At 41.2% G+C, this 21,598-nt stretch overlaps 1 long non-coding RNA gene across 2 annotated transcripts in view; it reads right to left on the reverse strand.

The window, feature by feature from the left end:
- Nucleotides 1-21,598, reverse strand: part of LOC122889744 — a 48,887-nt gene that overhangs the window by 13,264 nt on the left and 14,025 nt on the right. The gene's annotated exons all lie outside the window — the stretch shown is intronic.

Here is a 21,598-nt window from a genome sequence, read left to right on the forward strand (position 1 = left end):
TATGAAACCATGGGTCCCTCCAACCACACAAAACAGCTGTGCCCTTGGAGGAAAGGTCATCGGCTGCAGTCGTGTTTCTTTTTACTTTTAAAGAACTGTCAGACCATGTTTTATGCAGTCCTTATGACAGGGTGCTGTTTATTGTATGACCAAAGCTGCCATAACTTCAGGACGAGGAAACTGCCTTTATTTGGAGAGTATATATCTTTCTGACTTGCAGGAAAGATGAAAATTAAGAACGGCCCCTTTTCGAAGTGGGTCTAAGTATTCTTTGACAGTCTCCTACAATATTTCAAACATCTTCGTCAGACCCATAAAACCTGATGCTGGCCTCACTTAGCCCAGCTGAAGCTGGGTTGGAGTAAGGACGTTTATCGCCAAGTGTGGTGTGAATGCTGCCACTTGGCAGATGTTTTTGGCCAAGGATTTTTAAGCCGGCTTGCTTGGTGCCCCTGAGGACAATGCAGTGTAGATAAAGAAATCACAGGGTGTTAGGAGATCCTAGTGAGAGCCGACGTTTATGTCATGTGCCAGGTTCTGTGCTAAGCGTGCTACATGCGTTATCTCAATTCGTAATCCTGTGACACAGATAAGAAAGCCGAGCTGGAAAGAAATCAACCAGCTTGTCCCCAGGTCACACTGCTGCAACGGCAGGGTGTGCGGATTCAAACCCAGGGTTCCGCACCCTGAGCCACCCTTGTAATTAACATATGTTGGTCACGTGATGCTTCCCAGGTGCTGTGGCCCCACATGCTAATGACAGTCTCTGCCACCCTCCCATGTTCCTCTTCCTATCAAAATTGCGTCGGAGAAAGTAAGTTCCCTCCGCAGGGTAATACAACCCCATGACAGCTTACGTTTGAAACCAGCTCTGTATGACCTCCAGCTCCTTCCTCCAACGCCCAAGTTCTTGACCCGGAGAGTCTTCTCAAGACGTGGAGTAAAGCAAATGTGAACCATTTTCAAAAACCTGCTCTAGGGCTTGATTGTTGGAAGGATCAGTTGGGGAGGGAATGGGACAAATTCGCTAGAGAGCTCTGCTCAAAACCCTGGCCAAATTCTGCGTCAGTGTGTTTTTATATTCTAGTGCAGGTGAAGCCTTAGGAACACTGAGCTGCTTCAGAAATCAGTTTGGATCTGCACCAAACTTATGAGGGACCAGTGGTTACCAAATAAATACAACCTGGTCATGTAAGTTAGTCAAGCAATGTCTTGCCTGGGGTCATGCAGTCCACTGTGGCATAGTGAAGTCCAGGAGAGTCTCCTGCCAACTAGAAGTCTCTGTCGGGATGGAGAAACCGTGAAGGTCAGATCGAGTAGATGAAGCAACCATGGAACCTATTTCTGCTTCGAATAAAGTCACAAGGGAACCTGACAGCTGACAGACACATTTACCTTTTCTCCTTCCCCTCAGGTCGCCGCTCATCTCACCCAACGCCCCCCCTTGCCCGCGCCCTCTCTTCTCACCCCTCCCTTAGCCACCCTGTGATGGTGGGAAATCACTGGATAGGTGGGCTGGCTTCTAGCCCTTGCTCTCACACTCACTAGCTTTGTAACTCTAGACAAGTCACTTAACCTAGGTCTTTCGACCTCACTGCTTCATTTTTTTTCAGCAGATTTGTATTAAACGCCAAATGAAATGCTCATATTTCATGGGTGATGTGAGGACTTAGGCCAACTGGACTCTGCAGTCCTTTCGAGGTTTAAAATGCTGTGACTCTCTCCCTCTGCTGTGATACTCCTTTCCTTCTCCTTCTCATCTTCTTCCTTCCTTCTCTGTATTTCCTCTGTAACCTCATTCCAGTCCGCTTCTGCGGCTCCCATGGCACAGAAGGAGAGAGACAAAGATAGAGGAGAGAAATTCAAAGATGGTGGGATCTTCCTTCCTTCCTTTCTTTCTTCCTAATCCCAAGGTGCTTTTCTTGGGCTTTTCAGGGACTAAAGAAACCTCTCTTAATTCATTTGTTCCTTCAGGCAAACTTTCTGAGTGTCTGCAGGTGCCAACATTTTGTTAGGCATGGTAAATGACAATGACCACCAATGGGATCTGGGGAATATTTGCTCACACTGATATGCAAACCGTGGTTCCTTGGGGGAACCCAAGGAGCTGATGCTCATTATAATCACTTACCACTAAAGGAATGTCCAAACCAAGCACATGGACTACCTTAAAAGTGACAGTCTCAGGAGCCCACTGCAATAAAGCCTTCCCATAAATGCAATTCTGATGGCCTGTAAGGACTCTGGCAAGTGCCAGTTCTGTGTTTGTCTAATGCGCCCGCCTTTCTGGCTTGAAAATTCCAAAGGGCTCAAAGAACAGCTACAGCAGTGCAGTCTAACAGAACTCTAGGATCACGGGAATGTTCTATATCAGTACTGTCTGACTACACGAAGCTAGAGGCTACCAGTTGGGACAGCACAGATACAGAATATTAGAAGCTCATATGAAAGGACATAGGACCCCTAGACTGGATAGAGCAAATACGTAAAATGGACATCAGGTGACATTATCTGATAATGGAAATGTTAAGGACAGTCCAACGCTGAATTGTGGGATTTTTTAAGAGGAAAAATGCCAAAACAAGAAGGGAGGGATTTTAGTCTTAGAGAGTTTCAGGGGGCCCTGGCACACAGCTCTCTGAAACGCCACTGGATGGATGAATGGTTGCTACTGGTTCTGGTTAGGCTGCTTGGGTTCTGATAAAGAACAGACACCCACCTACATCAGCTTGAGCAAATGATGGCAGTAGTTGTAGTAAAACTGTATTTCTTCTACATAGGGGGCAGGATCTTTTGGACCTCCCAAATCAGCTGACAGCAGCTGGGTCTCACAGTGATTGGGTGGAAGACATTTTCACAATTTTTTTCAAAAACATGAAGCCAGACACCCTTAAAAACGGTATAAGCACTTTTCTGGGTTTTAGTGCTGATAAATGTCCATGGTAAATGATAAAAATGATAAAATGATAAAAACAGCTTTTAAAGGATATGTCAGAGGCAAGAAGAATAAGGAGGTCTTCATGTTTGGGGCAGAAGTTCTTGTTAATTAATCATGGATAGAAATAAAACTACTTGGCTTCTGTTCATATTTTTCTTCCTATTTCATCCTAGGGAGATCAATCTTCGTGTGATAAAAGAGAATGCAAACATTGTAAGAGATAAACCGAAGTTGGTTATTATAACACACCTCATTGCCCTCCGTGAGTTTAAGTCTACACAAATTATGCCACCAGCATCGTGTAGAAGCAGTTAAAGCTGAAACGCCTCAGATATCTTCTGAACACCCATGGAGAATGAGAGGAGTGTCAGTTGACTGGAGAGGACTCAATATATCCCCAGTTTTCCAGAAAAGGTAGGAAAAACGCTTCATAAGCTGAAGACCAAAAGGCTTGATGGCTCTAGAATAATTTCAAAGTGGGTTTTAAGGGAGATGGTATGTGGACGCACTTCGAAAGGAAAGCAGTGATCACCAAAAGTCAGAATGGGGTCACTGAGAATAAATCATGCCAGTTTACCTTCCATTCTTCTTTTGGCACAGAGAATTGCAAAAACACGTACTAAACTGTAAGGTATTTGACGGGGTCTCTCATTAGCTCCTTTGGACAAGATTTAGAGATGTGAGCTAAATGCTGGTACCATTGGATAGATTAGTAAGCACTTGGATGGCTATTCTCAAAAATTTGTGATTAATAGATGGCTGTCAACCCAAAGGGAGGCTTCTAGATCATGCCACAGAACTATTTGTCCTTGGCGTGCATGCTCTGTTAAACATTTGCATGACTTAGATGAGGACAGTGGTGATATGCTTATTAAATCAGTAGATGACAGGAAACTAGGAGGGAGAGATAACAGATTTCAGGCCCCAAATTTTCTCAGTCTGAGAAAATAGGTCAACTTTAATAAATTTTCTGTGTGAAAATCTGCCCTAATCCATGTTGACAAACAGCCCCCTTCAGCTCCTTGATAGACCAGGTAGGATAAAGACAGGAAAACTGTGCCTGAGCGACTATTTTAATTATTCCTGTTACCATCCTTATTTCCAGCTTCCACCATTTTCCATAATCAGACCACCCAAACCAATTTGCTTTCCAGTCTCTTGACTGCTTTGTTTTGCTGTCAGAATAACATCACGACACTTTAAAGTCATCCCCTGGCTCTTGTTAAGAACTGACCTTCAGAATGCCTCCTCAATCCCTTGTCTTCATGCCCTACTCACCAATAAAAAGTTTCCAAGAGTCAACTTCTACTTAGAGCTCCTAGTACTTTACTCCCCTTCCTGGTAAGAAACTCACCAATCTTATAATTTGCCTTGTGATGAAATTGAGGAGGCTTCTGTCCTCAGTGACACACACAGAGCCTGGGCTCTCTGTGTGGAGTTACACTATCCTCTGTCCAGTTCTGTTTGCTCTCTGATGTCATCTAGAAGCCAGCCCTTCTTGGCTCCTTAACACTTTGGGACTATGACCCCTGTAACATACAATGGGTGATTAGAGCTGGTTGCATTCTAAAATTCAGTAAGACAAGCCCAGAGGAGACCAGCAGCTTGTATGCAACTGATTATGAACTCCAAAACTGATGTGATCCTAAGATGTGCTCTCAGAAGTTACCAATCTGTCATAAACGAAGAGAACCTCTTGCTCTTCTCTGTGCTGAGTAGACCACGCTGGGTACTACCTGGAGAAACACTATCTAATCAAAACCTCCTTGGAGAAGAATGGCTAGCAGAGTTAAGAGGCTTGACACCAAGTGAATAAAACAAACATTGAAAACTTGGGGTGTTCAGCTCTGAAAAGACCATAAGAGTTGCCCACAGATTTTAGGTCTGGCATATAAAGGACTGGAGTTATTCTCCCAGACAAAGAAAGCATCAAGAGATGAAAAGTCCAGAAAATCAGATTTCTTACAACAATCTCTGACACTGTCCTAGGCCAGCCCAGGCTACCTAAGGATGTTCTGAATTCCCTGCTGCTAGAAATGCTCAAAAAGAGACAGTCTATCATCTTTACTGTTAAATTTGAAATGCATGGGTTAGCATCTAGTTAATTAGAAAACCTTCAAAGCCCTTTACACTCGAGGCCTATGATTTTATAACTACATGTCTGATTTAACTTGGGCTATTTTGTCTTAATTCTCCTGGTCTACTATTCCAAGAATATATTCTAGAGAAGGTATATGGTCTCTCTCTTTAAGTGTGTAAGGCCGGGCAGAGGAACATTGGGGAAGACCAAGATTAATCCTTCTTTAAAGATACAGCTGGTAAATATCTGCTGGGTCTACAAAATTCTGCTCATCATTCGTAACAGTCTTTGCCCCCACCCGAGCTCCCTTGGGTTCTTTGAAATATGACTTTAATTCTGTTCTCTTATCAGAATCTGGACAACAGGTCAGTTTTCCTCCCAAGCCTTCCTCTTCACAGATAGGAAGTTCTCCAGGACACTGTAGCCAAGCTTGGCGGGGGGGGGGGGGGGGGCTTGCTTACTCAGCCACTGAATCCCACACAACCGCCTGATTGGCTCCTTTTTATCCCAGCCTGAGAAGGGGAACAGAGAAAGGAGGGGGTCATTACACAGAAGAAGCTGACTAGGCCCATTCATCTTCCTGCATCAGCCCATGGCCATTCTGCTCCTGGGCTTCTTTCCATCCCTGGGCCTGTCTCTCTACTAAAGAGCCTCAAAGTGACTCCCATCTTTCTCCCATGCCTCGGTGTCAGCCTTCTCAAATAAGCCTTCTGTCTACATCACTAGAAATCTCTGTCCAAAACCACACATCTTTTGCATTTTACACAGCTTTCAGACTATTGTCTCTGGGCAAGGAAGGTATGATTATTTTCATTATTTCTATTACCATCACCATTTCCTGAAAACTTACAATGTCAACCTTTTACCTTACTTTCTTTAACATATGAGGAAACAAGCCATGATAAAGATTATTGAATAACAGACAAAGGTCAGAGCATGTTCTAGAGAGAACCTGAAATATGTGGATGGAAGGTGCAACCAGATTATGATAAAAGATCTTTTCAAATCTAAGGACACAGAAAAAGGAAGAAAGAGAGAAAGAAGAAGAAAAGAAGGAGGGAGGATGGGAGAGAGGGAAAGAAGCAAAAAAAAGCCCAGAAAGTAGAATGGCAGTTGCCAAGCACTTGGGGAAGGAGCCCGTGGGAGTCAACGTTTAAGGGGACAGAGTTTGAGATTTAGAAAGTGAAAGGAGTTATACAGACAGATGGTGGCCACAATGGCACAACAATGTGAATGTGGTTTTTACCACTGAATTATACACTTACAAATGGTTAAGATAGTGAATTTTATGTTAGGTGTAGTTTACCACAATTTTAAAAACGGGAAAAAAAAATGATTTTTTTTCAAACCTAGATTTTGACTCTATGATTTTCAGTTAGAACTTCTAAGAACAGCACATAGTTAACACACAGGCCACAGGAATCTGAGACATGATGTGAAAGTAAGTGAGGAAGGAAGGAAGACATGCACCCCAGCAGAAAAGTCATAATTCTTACGGGTAAGAGAATTCCTCTATCCAATAATTACCAACACTCGACAGTCACCCATCCCAGTCTTGGTTTCCTGGATTCTCAGCCAACAATAAATTCAGAACAGCACATCTGAAGAGAGTAGGACGGAGCAGGGAAAAGACGTTAGGCTAAGACCAGAGTCTAGAAAAGATATTGGATAATGCTTAAAAGCATACACAAAACTAATAAAAATCAGCAGGCTGAGACCATTTAGTGCTGGAGCAAAGAGCTCTTCACAACTCAACGGGCCCTGAGGGCTTGACACAATGACTGATGTACATAATCATAATCAAGTCATCAAAGCATCACTGAAAAAGTTAAATAACACTCAAAGTTCTTAGTTGATGAAAAAAGAAAGTATCAAATGCTTTTTAGAAATATTCTCATAAGATGCCTTGAATTTCTGTCTAGGTTGTCATTTAAAATGGAATATACAGTTGTCTGGAAGACTCACTGATGCAGAACCCTCATTTTCCCATGATGCCTGATAAATAAGCAGACCAGAGAGTTCCAGAAAGCTTAGTAAGCTCCAAGAAGGTTTCTTCCTCTTCTTGTGTTGTCTCACTCTTTTATGTGTGCTTCCAGTTAAGGAAACACACATGGGCCACAAGGAACCAGATTATCAATACAAACATCAGGCCACCCATCCGCTCGGCTTGAGGAAGGCCAGCCACCTCTGAGGACTGGCGGGTAAACCCTGCTCAGTGAAAGTACTCTCAACTGAATGGTAATAACCTGATCCAAATACATACTCTCTTTTGGTAAGAACAAATGTTATGAAATAAAGAGAAGGTGAGCTAACTGAGTTCGGTTCCCTCTTCCAAAGCTATTATAGATACCAGATATGTCAGTCAGAATGCTTAACAAGATCACTGGCCATTTATAAGGAGACTTAAGCACCCATAGTCCTCAAGTGATGGCATGCGTTTCTTGAGCAAGGGATAGCCTTAATTGTACCAGAAATGGGCACCTGATCCAAGGTCGGCCAATCTATAGACTGATCCCGACCAGTGAGGTTGGGCATAAAACAATCTACCTACAAGGTAATAAGCAACCTTTCTCTCCCATCAGAATTTGAAATGGAAAATATAGAGAGACTCAGCCAGTGTGCTTGGGATATATATCGAAAAAGATACATTCTCTGTCCTCATGGAGCTCATTTGTGGACAGGTAAATGCTATTACCAAAATTGCCACCAAGTTGTGAGCCAAATGTAAATTGGTGCAACCATTACAGAAAATAGTGTGGAGGTTTCTCAAAAAATTAAAAATAGAAATACCAAAATTCTACTTCTGCATATTCATCTAAAGAAAACAACAACACTGAGTCAGAAAGATCTGCACTGCCATGTTCATTGCAGCATTATTCACAACGGCCAAGACAGGAAAGTAACCTAAGTGTCCTCCATGGGATCTACAGATAAAGAAAATGTGGTATATAGGTAAAAATGGAATATCACTCAGCTACAAAAAAGAAGAAAGTCCTACCATTTCTAACAACATGGATGGAACTTGATGCTATTATGCTGAGTGAGATAAGTCAGACAGAAAAAGACAAAATACTGTATGATCTCACTCATATATAGAATCTAAACAAACAAATTGAATTCACAGATACAGAGAAGAGATTGGTGGCTGCCAGAAACAGGGCGTGGGGAGGAGGAGAGGGCGAAATGGATGAAGGGTGTCAAAAGGTACAAACCTCTAGTTATAAGATAAAGAAGTCATGAGATGCAAATGTACAGCATAATGACTGTGGTTAACAACACTCTGTTGCATATTTAAAAGTTACTAAGAAAGTATATCTTAAAAGTTCCCATCACAAGAAAAAGAAATGATGTGTGATGCTGTGTGGTGATGGATGTGAACTAGACTTACTGTGGTGATGATCATTTCACAATATTTATAAATATTGCATTCTGTTGTGTACCTGAAACTAACATAATAATATTAAATGTCAACTACATCACAATAAAAAAATTATAACAAAACCTTTCTACGACCCCCTAAGGCAACTGGGAAAAACATCCACACTTCTTTCTCTGGTCTACACATGATCGGATCCCACATTTTTTCCCCCATACTTCCCCATGTCATTCAGGCCTCAGCTCCAGGGCTGTCCAGAGCCATACAGAAGTCTGAGACCAGAGGGGAAATATGCTCCCCTCTCGATGTTTTTATGTATTTTTTGACTGATTAATATTTTTCCAGAACATTAAAGTAGTTGAAAAAATATCAATAACTTTAAAAGTATATTAAAACTCACATTATTTTAAGTTTAAACATTTTATTTATACCCAAACCAGAATTTATTGGTTTCAACAGAAGCAAACTCACCAAGAATATGTTCAAAATTTCTTCCTAGATGATCTTATTTTCAATTGAGAGAATTGCCATATTTGATAACATTCCTGACCAAGTGATAATCTTAAAACAATTTATGATTAGCTTCACCTTACTGATCCTCATTTATTTAAAGTTTTGATATCTTGTTCCTTATGTTTTACACATTAGTTTTGCTTTTAAAAAAATATTTCCTTAAAATAGTATTTATTTTGATTATTGAGATTTTGGTGCCTCCCTAAATTCTGTGCCCAAGTCTGTGCTTACCTGGCCCACAGGGTCACGGTCCTCTTCCACTCAAAGGCCAGCTCCTCAAAGAGGTCTTCTCTGACATTCTATTCAAAGTAGCCTTCCCACCCTACACTTTCCTAGTTACCTCGTCTACTGTTACCCTGATTTAGTTTTAAAAGTAATTCTAGGACGCCTGGGTGACTGAGTGGGTTAAAGCCTCTGCCTTTGGCTCAGGTCATGATCCCAGGGTCCTGGGATCGAGTCCTGCATCGAGCTCTCTGCTCAGCAGGGAGCCTGCTTCCCTTCCTCTCCCTCTGCCTGTCTCTCTGCCTACTTGTAATCTCTGACTTTCAAATAAAAAAAAGTAATTCTATTATTCTAAATCATCCTACCATTTAATTCTTTTAAAGATTTTATTCATTTATTTGAAAGAAACAGAGACAGAGATAGTGAGAGAGCGTGAGCAGGGAGGAGAGAGAGAAGCAGACTCCTCATAGAGCAGGAAGCCAGACATAGGACTCAATCCCAAGACCCCAAGATCACAACCTGAGCTGAAGGCAAATGCTTAACTAACTGAGCCACCCAAGCACCCTGCTTTTAAATTTTTTCTTAAGTTCTCTCTTCCACAGAAGACATTTAAGTTCTGTCTTCCACACAGAAGATGTGTCCATCTTCTTCACTATTCTAGCAACAGCCCCTATAATAGCAGCTGGCACACATCTTATAAAATAAGGCATTTGGGAATAATTGGATTAGAGATGGTCATTGAAGCCTGTGTGTTTCAAAGAATGTATGATATGAAAAGAAAAGCTAGTCTAGAACAAATCTCTGGGAGACAACAACTTTTAGGAGCAGGAAAAAAGAAGACTCTAAAAAGGTAACTGAAGTATCAAATGTTGGTGAGAATGTAATGGCAACAGAGCTCTCATTCACTGCTAGCGGAAGCGCAAAATGGAATAGCTACTTCGGAAGACAGTTTGGAGGTTCCTTATAAAACTAAACATACTCTTATCAGCATAGTCTTACTGTGAGCCAGCAGCAATTGTGCTCTTTGGTATATATCCAAAGCAGTTGAAAATTTATGTCCACAAAAGAACTTGTACGAAGATAAGTATAGCAGCTTTATTTGTGATTATCAACACTTGGAAGCAACCAAGATGTTCTTCAGTAGGTAGATGGACACGTACACTGTGGTACATCCAGACTATGGAATAGTACTCAATGCTAAAATAATAATAATAATAATAATAATAATTATTATTATTATTAGAAGAAGAAAAAAGAGCTATCAAGCCATGGAAAAACATGGAGGAAACAATATTAAGAAGAAGCCAGTCTGAAAGGGCTACATACACACTGTGTGATTCTAACTGCACAGCACAAAATAAAGAGCCAGAAAAAGATCCACAGTTGCCAGGATTTGGGGGAGGAGGAAATGACTAGGCTGACCGCAGATGTTTAGGACAATGAAACTATTCTCTATGATACTATAATGGTGGATACATGCCATTACACATTTGTCCAAACCCATAGAAGGCACAATATCAGGAGTGAACTCGAATATAAATTATCTGGACTTTGGACGATAATGTGTTAATGTAGGGTCATGGATTATAACAAATATGCCATGCTGGTGAGGGACATGGATAATGGGGGAAGGGCTAGCCATGTGTGGGGGTAGGGGATAAAGAGGAACTCTCTGTCCCTTCTGCTTAATTTTGTTGTGAATCTAAAACTGCTCTAAAAAAAAAGTCTATTAAAAAGGAGGGGGAAAAAAAAAAAAAAAACAACTGCAAAAGTACAGAGAAGCAGAGTGAATCCGAAGAGTAGCTCTTGAAAACAGCAAAGGATAAGATTATTTCAAAAGGGCGTGGCAGTCATTGCCTAATGCTGCCAAGGGCTCATCTAAGATAAGGACTAAACGGGGGTTTCTTGAATTTAGAAAGAGGTCATCCTCTACTTTCGCAGAAGCAGATTCATTGAAGGGTGGTGGGTGAAAGCCAGATGGAGGGATGAGGAATAAATGGGTAGTATGACAATAGTAGAGCTTCCAATAATGACAACTCTAAATGTCTGGCAGTGAAGGAGCCACAGAGGAAGGGGACAAAGGTCAAGAGACAACTGATGTTTCTAGATTGGGATAGACATGAACATGTTTAAATATTGATAGGGAAAAGCCAAGAAAAAGGAGAGGTAAAGAATGATAATGTAGGAAAGGGGATAACTTATATTGCATTTTCCTAAGTAGGTGGGAGTAGGTAGGAACCAGGACACTGCTGGAGGGATTTACCTTGAACGAGAGGGGAACATCCTATTCTGTTGTAAAAGGTAGAGAAGAGAGAAGACCATGAATAGTCACGATCAAAGAATGGTGCTTCCTCCGAAGCTTTCTATTTTCTCCTGTGAAATTGGAAGTGAGATCTACTGAGGAGAAACTATGAAGCAATTGGATAGGAGGTTTTATTTATTCACTTCACAAATATTTATGGGGTACCTACTATGCCCAGGCACTGTCTTGGGTACTTGGAATACATTAATGAAAAAAGGGAAGACTCCTGTCATTGTGGAGTTTAAATTCTGGCATATGAAAATAGGTAATAAACAATAAACATAATAAATGAATTATCTAGTGTGTTAAGTTATAAATACTGTGAGAAAGTAGAGGGAAGAGGTGGAGAATGCCTAACAGGGAGGCAGAGAGCAGTTTGCAATGTCCAACAGAGAGGTGAAGGTGGGCTTCACTAAGAATAGGAAGTATGAGGAAATATTTGAATATGATGAAGGAATTTGATGAAAATCTGGAGGAAGAGTCTTTGAAGAGGAACAAAGAGTGCAGAAGTTCTAAGGTTGGACCCTGTGTTTCCCATTGCTGCTGTAACAAATTACCATGAACTTTATGGTTTAAAACACAAAATTGAGTCACCTAGGTGGCTCAGTCAGTTAAGTGTCCAGCTCTTGGTTTTGGTTCAGGTCATGATCTCATGGATTGTAAGACTGAGCCCCACACGGGGCTCCATGCTTAGTAGGGAGTCTGCTTGAGATTCCCTCTGTCTCTGCCACCCTTCCCCTCTGGCCCCGCTCATGCTTGCTCTCTAAAATAAAAAAATAAATCTTTGAAAAAAAAAACCTACAAAATTTATTCTTTTAAATTCTGGAAGCAGACATCTAAGATCAGTTTCATAGGGTTAAAGTCAAGGTATCAGCAGGGCTAGTTCTTTCTGGAGGCTTCAGGGGAAATCTGAACCTCTTCTAGTTTCTGCAGGCTGCCTAAGTTTCTTCTTTCTCTCATTGCTCCAACCTGTTGCTTCTGTCCTCACATCTCCTACTTTGTCTTCTGTAGTCATATCTCCCTCCTCTTCTAAAAACAACTGTGATTACATTTAGTGCCCACCAAGATAATCCAGGATAATTTCCCTATCTCAAGATACTCAGTCACAACTACAAAATCCCTTTGCCGCTGTAAGGTGATATTCACAGGTTGAGCAATTAGAACCTGCATATATTTGGAGACCATTCTTCAACCTACCACAGTCCATACTCTGGCTCCCAGAGATCCACATTCATCCAATATGTAAAATACATGTAATCCAGGGTGTCTGGGTGGCTCAGTCAGTTAGGCATCTGGCTCTTGATTTCGGCATAGGTCATGATCTCAGAGTCATGAGATAGAGCCCTGTCTAGCATGGAACATGCTTAAGATTCTCTCCCTCTGTCCCTCCCCCACTGCACATGGGTGTGTGCATGCACTCTTAAAAAAAAAAAAATACATGTACCGCCATCGCAACATACCTAAAAGTCTCAATCCTATACAGCATCAATTCTAAGTCCACAATTTCATCTAGGTGTCATCAACTCAAAAATCTCAAATATTATCTAAGTCAAATACAGATGGAACTCTGGATAGGATCGATTCTGATGCAAATTTCCTCTCTACCTATGGATTTGTAAAACTAGAAAACAAGTTATCTGTTCCTAAAATTCAATGGTGGGACCATCATAGGCTGCCAGGTAGAGACGTTCCCATTCAAAAAGGAAGGAAAAGGATGGAAAAAAGCATCACTAGTCCTAGACCATCTTGTAATCCAGCAGGGCAAACACCATTAGTTTTCAAGACCTGTAAATAACATCCTGTGGCCTGAGACTCTACGCTTTGGACCCAAGGTTCTGTTTTCTGAGCCATCCCTTATTTCATGAAGGGTAGCATGTGTTTGCAGCTGAATAGTTTTACCTACTTCCTGTCCATAGAATTTGGGGACTTCTACAGCCCTCTTTCATTTTGTCTTCTTAGGTCAAGCTGGTGGTGCTTCCGCTGGTGTGACATTCTCAGAAACCTTGCGGGCCTCCTGCGTCCTGTGTATGTCATGGGGATCTGTTTGACTCCATTAGACCCTTCCACAGGCTTCTCCCGGTTATCTTTTCTCTATTCCTGGCTTCTGTGGAGAAGGCTGAGTCACACACGTAATCTCTTCAAAGAGTCATCTGTATGACTGAATACTTTAAACCGTGATCCTAGACACTAACTAAAGTTTGCCCAGTCACACTCTTTGCTTTTTCTCCAAAGCACAGCTTCCCTGATAGTAAATCTCCTAGTTTTAACATCTTTTGCTGTCTAGATAACCTGAGAATTTCCCAAATCAAGTCCTCTTCATTTTTCTTAAAAGTTCTTGCTTCACAGAAGGCTATGCCTTCAACATCTTGGTTGGGAATCGCAGGTAAATACCTGCATTCATTGTTTAACAGTTCTGCTTCCCACAAAACTGTAGGACACAACTCTGTTGTTTTGGCTGCTTTATGCCAAAGATTCTTTTTTCTCCTGTTTCCAAAAATGTGTTCCTCATTTACTTCGGAATCCGTACTGGTAGCACCTTTAATATCCAAAATTTCTACCAACAATTTAGTTATGGTGATTTGTGTATTCTCCAAGACAATATGGACTTTTCCACAACAGGGAAGGAGTTCTCACTTCCTCCTGAGCCCTCATAGGCAGAGTTTTAACATCTATATTTCTACTGACAGTCTGCTGAAGACAATCTATCTAGGCTTTTTCTAATGTGCCCTTCAAAATTTTTCTGACTTCTGCCCATGGCCCAATTCCAAAGCCACTTCCACATTTTTAGGTATTTGTTAGAGCAGCACCCACTTTCAGGGCATAAAATCCATGCCAGGATTCAAGCAGAGAAATAAAACAAGTAGAATCAGATATATAGTAAGAGATTTATTGCAAGGAATTGGCTTACATGATGTTGAAGCAAGATGTTGAAGTCACTACTTGGAAATTGTGAGCCTGTCAGGAGTGAAGGTCAATGGAAAGAAAAGTCCAGCAGACAGCCAGGAAATTGGCTAGGCAAGTGCTAAATCTGTAGGGCAGGCCATCAGGATGGTGAGCTAGAACTTACAGGAATGAGCTAAAGTTGCAAGAACTGAAGAACTGAAGAAAGCTTCAGTTCTGCTCTTAAGGCCTTTCACTCATTGAATCGGGTCCACCCACAGTAACTAAGATAATCTCCCTTACTTAAAGTAAGCTTATTATGAGCTTTAATCTATAATCTACAAAAAGCCTTCATAGCAACACCTATATTGATGTTTCAATAACTAGGAATGATAACTTAGTCAAGTTGACACATAAACCCACCATCATAGTCATGTTCAAGATTTAGCAAGTGGCTAAATTTGATTGTGGCTGGACAGGTGTCGGCAAGAAAGCAGTAGGAGGTGAGAGCCTGAAATGCAGAGTATTGTAGGGCACTGAGTAGAATGAAAAAGTTTTGAAATAGTTAATTCAGAGAATCAGAAGGCTGAAAAACCCAAGTGAAGAATGCACCAGCCTCCATGATAATGCTATTTTCTTCAGCAGTGAAGCAGTCCCCAGTTTAGGCAAGTTGAAGTCAGACACTCGAATGATCCAAGGGTTTTTAGAGTGTACATAGCGGAAAAAGAAAAGGGGGCAAGGAATTTAATTGGCAAGGAAGATGTGGAAACAATAAAGCATGAGGCACAAACTGGGTGGGATATAAAGTGAACGGTGGATAGGGGAAGACCTAGGCTTCAAGAGACTCAAGGAAGACTATAATAACAAGGCCATATGATCAAGGAAAATGTAAAATAGGAGTAATTATATGAGACAGCATGAAATTAAGAGGTCTGGTCAACAGTGGAATGTCTACACTTATTCTTTCTGGGATGGGATAGGTATGGGTCACGATAGGATACGTGATATGTTTTTGGAAAGTACAGCTGATGAGGAGTATAGTAAAGCTCTCAGAGATGAGCCAGACCTAGAGTGGAAGTTAGGAAGATGAGCCCCATCCACCAGTGTCTTCACTGAATGAGGGGTATATGTCCAGAAGACAGCTAGTGATAAACCAGAGGGGGTAGCCCTATGGCACAGGCTAGAAGAAAGCAGGGCTTTTCTTTCCCCTGTGGAAGCACGGGTGGAGTCAGAAAATGAGAATTATATATTTGAGATAGCTACCAAGAGAAGCAGTATCCTTAGGAAAGAGGTTGGTTTCAGTTAAGGAATGGATATAGAGGTAATCTTCAGTGAAAAGGTTGAGGATGCAGAGAATTTGCTTCCTAGGGGACCAAGGAAGTCTTGGAAAAGAGAGCAGTGGGGAGGGGAGTGGGGAATCAAAGCAGAGAGCTATAAAAATGAGAAGAAGTTACCTGGATGGTGACCAAGAATCACAGAGAGAGGAGGCATGATGGGTTTACTGGTGGGGAGAGGGACATTCAGGCCTTGAGTGGCCCAGGGCCTGAATGGAAGCCACTTGTAAGGTAGTCTGCTGAATGTTTAGGTTCTGGCTTCTCCGGAAGAAGACAGCAGTAGTCAAGACTGATGACAGTGGGTTCTCTGTAGATGCCATTATACCATCCTGCAGTGGGATTTTTTTTTAAAGGTTTTATTTGTCAGAGAGAGAGAGTATGTACAAGCAAAGAGAGCAGCAGGCAGAGGGAGAAGGAGGCTCCTGCTGAGCAAGGAGTTCAATACAGGATTTGAATCCAGGACCCTGGGATCATGATCTGAGTCAAAGGCAGATGCTTAACTGACTGAGCCACCCAGGTGTCCCCTGCAGTGGGCTGTAAGGAGATTTAGAACCCTATCTATACAGGTGACTACTTAGAAATGATATTATGAGTCTCTCAAAGGTGAAGGTCAATGGAAATAAAAGTCCAGCAAACAGTAAAAACATGGAACAAAGTCATAGTTCTAGATACACACATACAATTTTATATTTATTTCGAATGTTATCAGTATTAGATACAAATGAAAGTTGAAGTCGTGGTTGTAGAGAAGGTCAATGCCATCTAAAGATACCATTAGAGGGACACCTGGGTTTAGTTGGTTAAGCGTCTGACTCTTGATTTCAGCTCAGTTCATGGTCTCAGGGTAATGAGATGGAATCCTGCATGGGGCTCCAGACTGGGTGTGAAACCTGCTTGGGTTTCTCTCTCTCTCTCCTACTCCCTTTGCCCCTCCCTCCCACCTCCTCTCTCTCCCTCAAAAAAATAAATAAAGATATTATTAGTAGTAACAATAATAATAACGATAGCAAAACATATTGAGCACTTACTCCATAGAGTAGCTGGCAAGTCACTACTCTAGCACACAACCTATACCCATTCAATATCCAAACATCCCTATGCATAGGTATTAATATTTTTCCTATTCTACAGATGACATCACAAAACTCATAATGATGATACTAGTATTGAATCCAGAACCCATACTCTTAATCCCAATGCTAGTCTACCAAAAAAAGAGAAGTGAAGACATAAACCTGCAGAACATCATTATTAGGAACATACTGCAGAGAAAATATAGAAACTGTATGTTGCTGAGATATGGGTAATGGATCCTAAGTATGGTCTTGAAAGTTGATTTTAAGATAAGGTACTGACAGGGGTGACTGCGTGGCATAGTCGGTTGAGCATCTGACTCTTGATTCTGGCTCAGGGTCCTGAGCTCGAGCCCTGTGTTAGGCATCATGCTCAGCAGGGAGTCTGGTTGAGATTCTCTTTTTCCCTCTCCCTTTGCCCCTCCCCTGCTCTCTCTCTCCCCCTAAGATAAATAAATAAATCTTTTAATAAAAAAAGATAAGTTGCTGATGGTATCTGGCTTTCTTGCCTTTGAATTTTTTCTTCAAAGTAGAATATGGGATAAAAATGAGTTCAATTTAGTTGGGTTTCAATTAATGGAAGTTTTGTGGTATCTGCTTAGTGGTTTAATAAAAGCAACTTAAGCACTGGGAAAATTTCCTCTAGTCTTCCTGCATTCCCACAAGAAATTTTTATTTAAAAAATAATAATCACCATAATAATAATCATAATTTTTCTTATCTTCTAAAGTGGACTCCTTGGACTTCACTGGCTAAAGCAGTTACTGTGGAAGGATCAGGGGTTAATTTTAGTTCTCCTGGGTTGTGAACACTGACTTGGGACTAAAGGAAAACCTTCATCCAATTTTTTTCCAAATTAAATCAAGAGCATTGATAATTAGTTTCTATCAAAGACATCTAGTGGGAAATGAAAGAACTGAGAAAGCCATAAGCTGCCTTTACTTCTTCATTAATATTTGCTCCCAAATGCAGGTCAAATAAACTACACTCACAGTTTTAAATGAGTTGCTTTAAAGTTGATGAATTATTTTTCTCCTTGGATTTATACCACCCGTTGTGGCTAATTATTCCCACTACATTCTCCTTTCTTACTTGAGGTTTTAGTCAAACAAAGAAAACAAAGCTAAGCTCCATAGACACTGAACTCTGTTTTGCTTTAAAAATTTCTTTCACCACATATGCAATCCCACTTTGAATACTGAGAGGTTTGTTCTCACAATCACAGCTCCTCCTGGCTCTGATAGTGGATGAGGTCAGCTGATTTTATGACTTTCTGAATCCCCAGCACAGAAACACAGTTTAGAAGACAAGCCTGTAGGAGCTACAAGTGCAACTCCATTCTGACCACATCCTAATTTCCCCTGGTTAAAGCTTTCTTTCACTCCACCAGGCCTCAGCTTGCTCATCTCCAAGATAAGGGCAAGAACCCTGTGGTAGAGATGGTTAGTCAGTCACCCAAATTTGTGCCTCCCCTCCTAATGCAGAGCTGTTGCTGGGAAGTAATCATTCAGCCAGAAACTAGATTGCCCCACCCCTCTTCTAGCCAAGTGGAGCCACAGGACTAGTTTTCACCAGCAGAAATTCAATGGAGTTCTGTGGGCTTGGGTTTTCAGATGGTGGACGAGCACTCCTTTTTCTGTCTAATATAGAACAGCAGGGACTAGATTTACCCTGATGTCCGAAACGATTAAAACATCAGACAGTAGATATGAAGCAATGGTTCTCAAGACATAGGACATCAGAAAACAAAGGGCAGTAGTCCTGGAGTGAGGCGAAAGAAATGAGCTGAGCCCACTTGACTTCCCAAACTAAATGGCCTGAAGAAAGTTTCCAGTGTGCAGCATAGGGAGGGGAAATCCAGGCTGAGTCTGTCCATCTCCCTGAATTGAGGACACAGAGTAGGAGTCTGGGGAAGCAGAAGCAGCTAGAGGCCACTGGCCAGAGTACAGGGGATGCGAGAGGGTGCTGCATGGAGAGACAAGTTTGGGGCTCCATAGACAGTCCCCATTGAGTACTCAGTTGAGTATTACTTAGCACATGTGTATAATAAACTACCCAAGGCCAAGGAAAGAACCACTCTAAAGGATTAGAGAGAATAATGCTCAGACCACACACAGGGCCAGGATCAGTACCTGTTCCAAATACCCAGAGTGGAAAACCTCACAGTACATGAAACATCAGAGTACTAAAAAGAGCCTTGCCTCACAACTGAAGACAGATTAATCTTAAATAAACACTACTCTGATCTCACCTAAAAAGGCTTACCCAACAGGATCAAACTGGGGCACCGGGGTGGCTCAATCAGTTAAGATTCTGACTCTTGATTTCAGCTTAGGTCTTGATCTCAAGGTTGTGAGTTCAAGCCCTGCATTTGGCTCCACACCCGGCATAGAGCCTACTTAACAACAACAACAAAAAAGATCAAACTGTTTTTAAACAACAGCATCCCAGAACAAAGCTCAAGGCTATTTGTTAGAATGCAAAAACATCCATTACCAAATAATACAAAATTCACAATGTCTAGCATCCAACAAAAATTGCCAGGCATACAAAGAAGAAATACACAATCCATAATGAAAAGAAAAAAATCAATTGAAACTGACCCAGAAATGATACAGATGGTAGTGTCAATAGAAAACGACAATAAAAAAGACAATAGAAGGTTTATAACTGTATTCCATATATTCAAGATGATAGAGGAAAGATAGAACAAGCTAAATACAGACATAGAAGTTTTTTTTTTCCAAGATTTATTTTATTTATTTTAGAGAGAGAGCGAGAGTACAGTGTGGGAGAGGGAAAGAGAAACACAAGCAGACTCCGTGCTGAGTGCAGAGCCCGATGCAAGATTTGACCTCACAACCCTGAGATCAGACCTGAGTGGAAACCAAGAGTCAGAAATTCAACCAACTGTGCCACTCAGGTACCCTGAGACATAAAAGGTATTTTAAAAGAACCAAAGTCAGAAAGATTAGAACAAATACAAGAAAACTACTAGAACTAATAAGTGAATTTGGCAAGGTTTCAGGATGAAAAATTAATATATAAAAATCAATTAATATATAAAAATCAATTATAAAAATCAATTATATATATAATGATATATATATGGGGTGTGTGTGTGTGTAGTAGTAGTAGTAGCAAGGAACAATTAGAAAATGAAGTTTAGAGATTTTATTTATTTATTTGACAGACAGAGATCACAAGTAGGCAGAGGCAGGCAGAGAAAGAAGGAGAAGCAGGCTCCCTGCCAAGCAGAGAGCCCGATGTGGGGCTCGATCCCAGGACCCTGGGATCATGACCTGAGCCAAAGGCAGAGGCTTAATCCACTGAGCCACCCAGGCGCCCCTGGAAAATGAAGTTTTAAACAATACCATTTATAATAACAAATAATATGAAATACACATAAATTTAACAAAAGATTTGCAGGACTTGCACATTCAAAGCAACCCTCAGAACATCCCTATGATGAACTCTGTCAACAGAAAGCACCTTGCCTGGGCAAACTCAATGGGTGCTTCCATTGTCCCCTAATCTAATTAGGTGTTTGATCCCCCCCCACTCTCTTACTTCTTGTCCACCAGCGTGAAACCTGTCCCAAGGTTCCACCTCCTTTTGTGTCCTCTCTATTACTGGAGCTAGAAGGGTCTCTAGTATCCCTCCTTTCCATGAAAAGTCATGTCTTCAATGTCCCATCTTCTCTGTACCCCAACACCACCTCCATTTTCCTTCTCCACCCCTGGATCTCTCCCCTTGCTGGGTGATTGACCATAGGTATTTTCACTCTTAGAGAAAACTCAGTCCCCTGACCTCAAGGTAGCTCACCCCAAATCTCTCCCATCTGGTGGAGCCCAGGATTCCACCATCCACAAGCTACTTAGGGCTGGATTATGTTGTTTGGAATAACATTCCCGTGGGCCCTTCACACAGAGTCTTAAGTTCTCAGTTTGGTCTCAACTCAGGGTCCCTCTATCAGCCTTGTCTGGGGTTTGCTCCTGATCTTCCGGCTGAGGAATGCCTTTATCAGGAGCCAACAATCATTTTTAGTGAGAAGGCTATCAAAATCTGTATGGGGGGAGAAATTTTTTCCTAAAAAAGAAAATAATCTGTGGAGTTACAACTTACCCACAAAGACAATCATCTACATTATTCTGCAGAACAGCTTATGCTTTTTAGAGACTCTAATTGATTTGAAAACTATCCTTTCCAAGAAGGAAAAGATCTTGGATTTTGCAACACCAAGGTCCCACTAAGCTGGTTTTAGTGTGACCAAGAAATATTTGTCCTAAAATCCTTCAAGATCCCATCTTTTAAAAGTATATTTTCCCAAAATTTCCAAGATCCCAGGACTAATTCTTTGGCAGGGCTCAAATTCGCTATATCTGTTTTTGTCTTTCCCCTACAGACACCTCAGCAGTTCAGGCAAAAAGGAAATATTTCTAAACCCACAGTCTAAAATGGGAAGCTGGCCACCCACAGCAAACCCCAGGGGTTCCATCCTGTATCTTATTATACAAAACACACACATATACACACACATATAAGCTATACATATTATAGCTTATATCATATATATATATATCTCACAATATCCATATATTATAGATAATATACAACACACTACATATTAAGTTTGCTGACTTATAACAGCCCAAGCCTATGAAGGGCTGCCTTTGCCAGTGTCCCCTGTATCCTCAAGTTTTCCCTCCAGAGTCTCTGTTCCTAACAGTGGGACAATGGTCCCTCTACCCTACATTTTAATTAACTGATAAAATAAGAATTTAATAGACATGGGGAAGAGTAAACCTATACCATTTGAACTAAAGCATCTATAACTCTATCTGCACATTAATACTAGAGGACTGTAGTAATTATCTGCA

This window comes from Neovison vison, chromosome 11 (genome assembly GCF_020171115.1).
Source record: "Neovison vison isolate M4711 chromosome 11, ASM_NN_V1, whole genome shotgun sequence".
NCBI classification, from domain to species: domain Eukaryota; kingdom Metazoa; phylum Chordata; class Mammalia; order Carnivora; family Mustelidae; genus Neogale; species Neogale vison.